The sequence below is a fragment of the Coregonus clupeaformis genome, unplaced genomic scaffold (genome assembly GCF_020615455.1).
Source record: "Coregonus clupeaformis isolate EN_2021a unplaced genomic scaffold, ASM2061545v1 scaf2794, whole genome shotgun sequence".
In the NCBI taxonomy this organism is placed as follows: Eukaryota; Metazoa; Chordata; class Actinopteri; order Salmoniformes; family Salmonidae; genus Coregonus; species Coregonus clupeaformis.
In genome coordinates, this window is record NW_025536248.1 from 58,035 (window position 1) to 64,582 (window position 6,548).

At 39.3% G+C, this 6,548-nt stretch overlaps 1 non-coding gene across 1 annotated transcript; it reads right to left on the reverse strand.

Annotated features, from left to right (window-relative positions):
- Positions 1–6,060: 6,060 nt before the first annotated feature.
- LOC121562003 lies at positions 6,061–6,244 on the reverse strand. The gene has a single exon (XR_006660460.1). It is a non-coding gene; the product is annotated as a U2 spliceosomal RNA (small nuclear RNA).
- Between the last annotated feature and the right edge of the window lie 304 nt (positions 6,245–6,548).

Consider the following 6,548-nt stretch of genomic DNA (forward strand, 5'->3'; position numbering starts at 1 on the left):
GAGAGGGAAGCTTTTTTGGATAACTCAGTAGAAGTAAACAAGGAATGATTTGGTCTTAAAGCTCAGTATGAAGAACTTCCCACCTCTAAGGCTGCAAACAGCTTAACTAGGCTGAAACAGTCCTATGATCAAGGTGAAAAACCTGGTAAATTGCTGGCCTGGCACATTAAGAAGTAAAATTCAGCCTTTAATGCAATTCATAATTTACAAGGACAATTATCAATGGATCCTGTAGAAATAAACCAAACATTTGCTTCCTACTACAACACACTTTACAACTCTGAATCTCCTGAGAACTGAACTAGTCAGGTCTTGATTTTCCCTCTACTTCAGAAGACACTCATTTGGATCTGGAAAAGGAATTGGATGGTGTTGAAATATCTGATGCTATTTTCGATATGAAGGGAGGTAAAGCGGAAGGTCCAGATGGGCTCCCAATAGATATTTAAGGACAAACTTCTAGGTCCACTTTTGGAAAGTATTCAGACCCCTTGACTTTTTCCACAATTTGATTCGTTACAGCCTTATTCTGAAATGGATTAAATAAAAAAATTCCTCATCATTCTACACACAATACCTCATAATGACGAAGTGAAAACAGGTTCTTAGACATTTTTGCAAATGTATTAAAAATAAAAACAGCAGAAATACCTTGTTTACATAAGTATTCACACCCTTTGATATGAGACTCGAAATTGAGCTCAGGTGGATCCTGTTTCCATTGATCATCCTTGAGATGTTTCTAAAACTTAATTGGAGTCCAACTGTGGTAAATTCAATTGATTGGAGATGATTTGGAAAGTCACACAACTGTCTATATAGGTGACCAAGAACATGATGGTCACTCTGACAGAGCTCCAGAGTTCCTCTATGGAAATGTGAGAACCTTCCAGAAGGACAACCATCTCTTCAGCACTCCACCAATCAGGCCTTTATGGTAGAGTGGCCAGACGGAAGCCACTCCTCAGCAAAAGGCACATGACAGCCCGCTTGGAGTTTGCCAAAGGCACCTAAAGGACTCGGACCAAGAGAAACAAGATTCTCTGGTGTGATGAAGCCGAGATTGAACTCTTTGGCCTGAATGCCAAGCGTCACGTCTGGAGGAAACCTGGCACCATCCTTATGGTGAAGCATGGTGGTGGAAGCATCATGCTGCGGTGATGTTGTTCAGCGGCAGGGACTGGGAGCCTAGTCAGGATCAAGGGAAAGATGATTGGAGCAAAGTACAGAGAGATCCTTGATGAAAACCTGCTCCAGTGCGCTCAGGACCTCAAGACCGGGTCGAAGGTTCACCTTCAACAGGACAACGACCCTAAGCACACAGCCAAGACAACGCAGGAGTGGCTTCGGGACAAGTCTCTGAATGTCCTTGAGTGGCCCAGCCAGAGCTGGGACTTAAACCCAATCAAACATCTCTGGAGACCTGAAAATAGCTGTGCAGCAACGCACCCCGTCCAACCTGACAGAGCTTGAGGATCTGCAGAGAGGAGTGGGAGAAACTCCCCAAATACAGGTGTGCCAAGCTTGTAGCGTCATTCACATTAAGACTTTGGCTGCAATCACTGCCAAAGGTGCTTAAACAAAGTACTGAGTAAAGGGTCTGAATACTTATGTAAATGTGATTGTTCAGTTGTTGTTGTTTTTGCTTTGTCATTATTGGGTATTGTGTGTAGATTGATGAGGGAAAAAAACAATTTATTCAATTTTATAATAAGGTTGTAACGTAACAAAATGTCGAAAAAGTCAAGGGGTCTGAATACTTTCCGAATGCACTGTATATAGACAGGTGTGTGCCTTTCCAAATCATGTCCAACAAACTTAGATAGATAGAACCTGCTCTTACCCTGAGAAACAGATTTCCCAATCTTCTCCTCCTCTTCTTCATCTTTATTGTTGACATTCAGCTCTGGTGTTTGACTGCAGTCTTCCAGCTTCACTGATGCCATCTCTGGATCCTGCAGTGCAAACAGGGCTCCACTGTCACAATCAGGACCCAGTGACTGTAGGGTTGGACTCAGTGTGGAAGGAGAGAGGCAGGCTGGGTTTTGTCCTCACTGTTGATGTTACCGGCCTCAGACTTACCTGAATCGGCCAGTAGTAATAAAGAGAAACAGATACAAAAAGTTATTGTCTTGACAGTTCTGGCATTTTCTTTATTCTCTAAAAATATTTTCACATTTTTCTTGTTCAATTATCTAATTCAGTGCTTGACTTGGACTGAAATAGGTGCCAGTACTCATTTTGGGTGCTGGTACTGTTTATATTAAGGTGCAGGAGCTCCACAATACTTTTGAGCTAATACCTAACCTATAGTAGATAAATGCATAAATGACTCAAAATCCATTTAGTACAAGGTTACAGTTTGTTTTAAACAGCACTGTGTGCTAATTTCCTTAAACCTTGTCTTCACTGTATTACTTCAATCAAAAACCAATTGTATTTCCTGTTCACACCATAGCAACATTTATTGATAAAGACAGAAACAACAGAATGTGTCTGAATATTAGTACACATGTAGAAAACTGATAATCATTACATTCAGCTTCAAAACAGTAGTGCGACCGTGAAATTGTCTCTGATGCACCGGCACTGTCCTCACTGAAGTCCGTTGACGCAAACCGAGAGTAGCCGCCATTTTACCAGCTTGGGAATTTTACACAAAACCAATAATATGCTAAACGAACACAGAAATCTCAAATAAATTGATTATTTATGAAATTACCTTGAGAAAATTATGTACATCCACTCAGACAAACCCAAAGTCTCTAGCTATGTGACTTGTAAAATAGTTTTTATTACGTTCTTCACTTGGTTTGACACAAAAATAACACATCAAACCTTTACCAAACGTGATAATACCTTAACGAATGTGTTACCTGGCATGGTATGACATGTTCTTTCGACATTAGAAAGTTTAAACGTGCTATTACATACCTCTAGTAATATATAGAAACGGACACAAAGGTTATCTTCTTGACTGCACAGTTCAGACGCTTTCTTTATTGTGAAGAATGGTGCCCGCCTGCCCGGAACTTCCTGTTCCCCCACTACTAACGGTCCGTGCATTCCGAGATCAGATTACAACATTTCATTAAATTACTAAAAAAGTGTAAAATGTAGCAATTTATTTCCCTTTATAATTTATTAGCCTAAGCATGACCTTCATCCAAATAATTTCTCTAGGGTTGGAAGCGGTTCAGGGAACAGAACTGAAAAATAACGTTAAAAAGAACCGGAAACTAAAGTGTTCTATACTTTTTAGGAACATCACAGTTATTTTAAAAGCATGTAATCCAGGTAATAACCTTATTTTACTTTCCGGGTATTTTTCTCCAGTCCCACAAAATCGCAACAAAGCTCACTCTAGAAACGTATTCCAGTTACTGCCTGCCAGCTGGAATGGAAACCTTTGCCAGTGGGTGTGCGTGTGGAAACTACCTGCTCCTCCCCTCTGAAGCATAGGTTACTGTATCCTACTGACAACGTTACAAGCATGATTCAGAAATTAGGGAGATATGTTTAATTTGAGAAGAATGGATTAACTTTTTCAATACTAGTTAAAGATACTATAGTCACCACGTTTCACATTGGATTTATTACGACAAAAAGGTAGGACCTGTTTTTAATTCTAGTGCTACACTGCACTGCACAAACAAGGTTGTTAGCTAGCTAGCTAACATCTGCTCTGGTCCAACGTTAAACCAACTCTGAAGTTCAGACATTCAAAGTTCCTCCATAGAAGCCGCTCCTCCGTAGGTATAATTCTGTGGGCCTAATTCAGATAATGCAGGTGATAACATGATGCCCAGCTCTTCAATGCATGCTTTCTCTATCCTCTAACGAGCTCTCCACACCCGCAAAATGTCGCACCTTACACTGTGATTGGCAGCACAGTGTGCTCTGAATGATTTTCCTATACAGATACTCTGTGGTGTGCTAGTGTATTCATTCTCCCACTTGGATGTCACCTCCACAAGCTTTAAATTGAGGGCCAGGTTGTCAGGATGGGTAATGTACTGTACACATTAATTACAAGTACTCCTAAAGATACACTTCATTTTAACTAGCTAAATCCTGTGTAACAACTAGTAATTACATTGTACTTGGCTAACATTACATGTACTATGCTTTGAAATAGTGTCTTATTCTTCATCTGGGATTTGGATTTGTAAAATGTATTATAAAATGTATTTAATATATGTCTGATCAGGCTCAGGTAGCATCAGGTTTATATTTTCATGCTGATCAAAGCTCTAATCAAATCCAGACATTTCTAAGTGTTATAATGCTTTTGAATGACACTTCCGGTTTTGGCGGAAAATACCAGGTTACCCGGGAGAAGAGTGATTTATTCTCGGGATGGAACATTTGTATAATATCGAGGAAATATTAAACCCTGATGCGCATACCAGTTGATTCACAAGACACCAACTAAGTAACTTACATATACGGTATCTTCATTAGGCCTAATGGCATTTCATGTCCATGATAGGAAGTTTGTTGTAGTGACTCAGTAAGGCTAATTGTAAAAGTAACCCTCTAAAGTGCCATGTTTGTACAGTTTATTATGTGGAGGAAACATTTAGGCAGCCAGGACCATACACCAGGACCGCTCCGTAGGCCGCACTGTAGGCCTAGCTCTTACTGCAGTCCAGTGCCATGGACATCTTTGAAGTTTGGCCTCTAGTAATTTAGGACGGCAACTTTATGAAGGCCTCCTCACCCTGGTCTTATCGTACAAGGCTCTACAGACATGTAAAATAAAGACAGTCAATTTTTATTGTTCACGTTATTTGCGTTGAATATGTATTGTAGTCAAGTGGTTCAACATTCAAATGTAGTTGGATGGACCACACAGGACTGCTTGGAAAATGCGACTTTCGGTGGAACACTTGCGCCACCAAGTGGACAATTGCTTCAGTTTTCTTGTGGCATCAACGCTACCAGAGATATGTGATATAAGATCAAATGTTATGTCAATGTTATTATCTCTAAATTGATTCCCCCACCCGTATTTCATATATTATTATTCAGATTTAGCTGTTCATCTGGATTTAATTTATAAACGCTTTCTGTCATTTCCGATTGGAGGTCAGATAACCACCTGACTTCCGAACATACCAATTTGTTACTTTGTAACAGTCAAAAGTGGTTATTCCCAACGTTGATCAAGTCCCAATCTATGCCAAGATTTTTTTAAAGCATTATCTTTGATATTTGGCGGACAGTTTACAGAGCTACGTTTTGTGTAACCGTCATCGAATTTGACGTGTCCGAGAATCGCACCTATCTCCCGAAAGCATCGCGGTTTCGCTTCTTGGCTAAGATGTAGTGTAGTATCTGGAGTACAAGTTTTTATTGACCACAGATAGTCGATGCGAGAGGCTCTGGTGCCATCACCACAATTTTTGTTTTAGATTCCGTCTCTCACAGTTGAAGTGTAACTATGATATAAATTACAGACCTCTACATGCTTTGTAAGTAGGAAAACCTGCAAAATCGGCAGTGTATCAAATACTTGTTCTCCCCACTGTACATGTCAACTGCATATATTTGAGTCTTGTGAAATAGCAGGCCTATCAAATAATGACTTCAGACAAATACATCAGATAACGTTACCGGTATGTGAGGCAGTTCATGTTACCAGTACATGACTTTAGCACATTTAATAGTTTATACTGTATAGTCTTCCAGTGTATATATTTCCAATCATAACAATTGTCTTCTTTTTGTTAAACTACTTTATTACTTAGCTATTTGTGTATATTTTTGATCATGTGTATTGCACTGTTGAGGAGAGCTTGCAAGTAAGCATTTCACTGTACCATTTACACCCTGTATCCTGTGGAGGTGACGAATAAACTTTGATTAGAAGATTAATGCACCATTGATATCAGCTATCATAGTCAAGATAACGGTGACTGACTTGACCAGCACTCTCTAGCCATCATTGACATTGAGATGAACTTGCTCAAATGTGAAAATACAATATACATCACGATCCTAACTAATTAAACTAAGCAACTGCGTTAACTCTGCATGATTTATTTTCACAATGAGAGGGGGTGCACCGTTCCTGGAGGTACTGCAATACCAGGTCGATGCGTGGAGTGGACGGAGCAAGCCCCTATTCCATCTCCCTATTCCAAAAATCAATTTAATATATGGTCCCCAGATAGGGGACGTATCAGATATTAAACTGATAAGAACAGATTTTTTTTTTTTTTTTTTTTGGAAAAATAATTTTTATTTTCATTTCACATTCAACTACAAGTACAAATTCAGTGCATAACGTTGTACATAACATGGATTTACAAAAACAGTACCTTAACCGTATAAAAATAGCAAAACTCCTAAAAAAAAGTGCTGTTCTGAGGAACCTGACCAGCTAAAAGGCCTACATTCAAGAGAAGCATGTAAACAATTGCCTCTAACAATCTCCCAAAGCTGATCTTTCAAAGGAATAAAAACTATTATAGAAAGAAAATCATACACATATGCCAAAGGGAACTCTGAATAAACCTCAGTGTATATCAAATATTTACAAA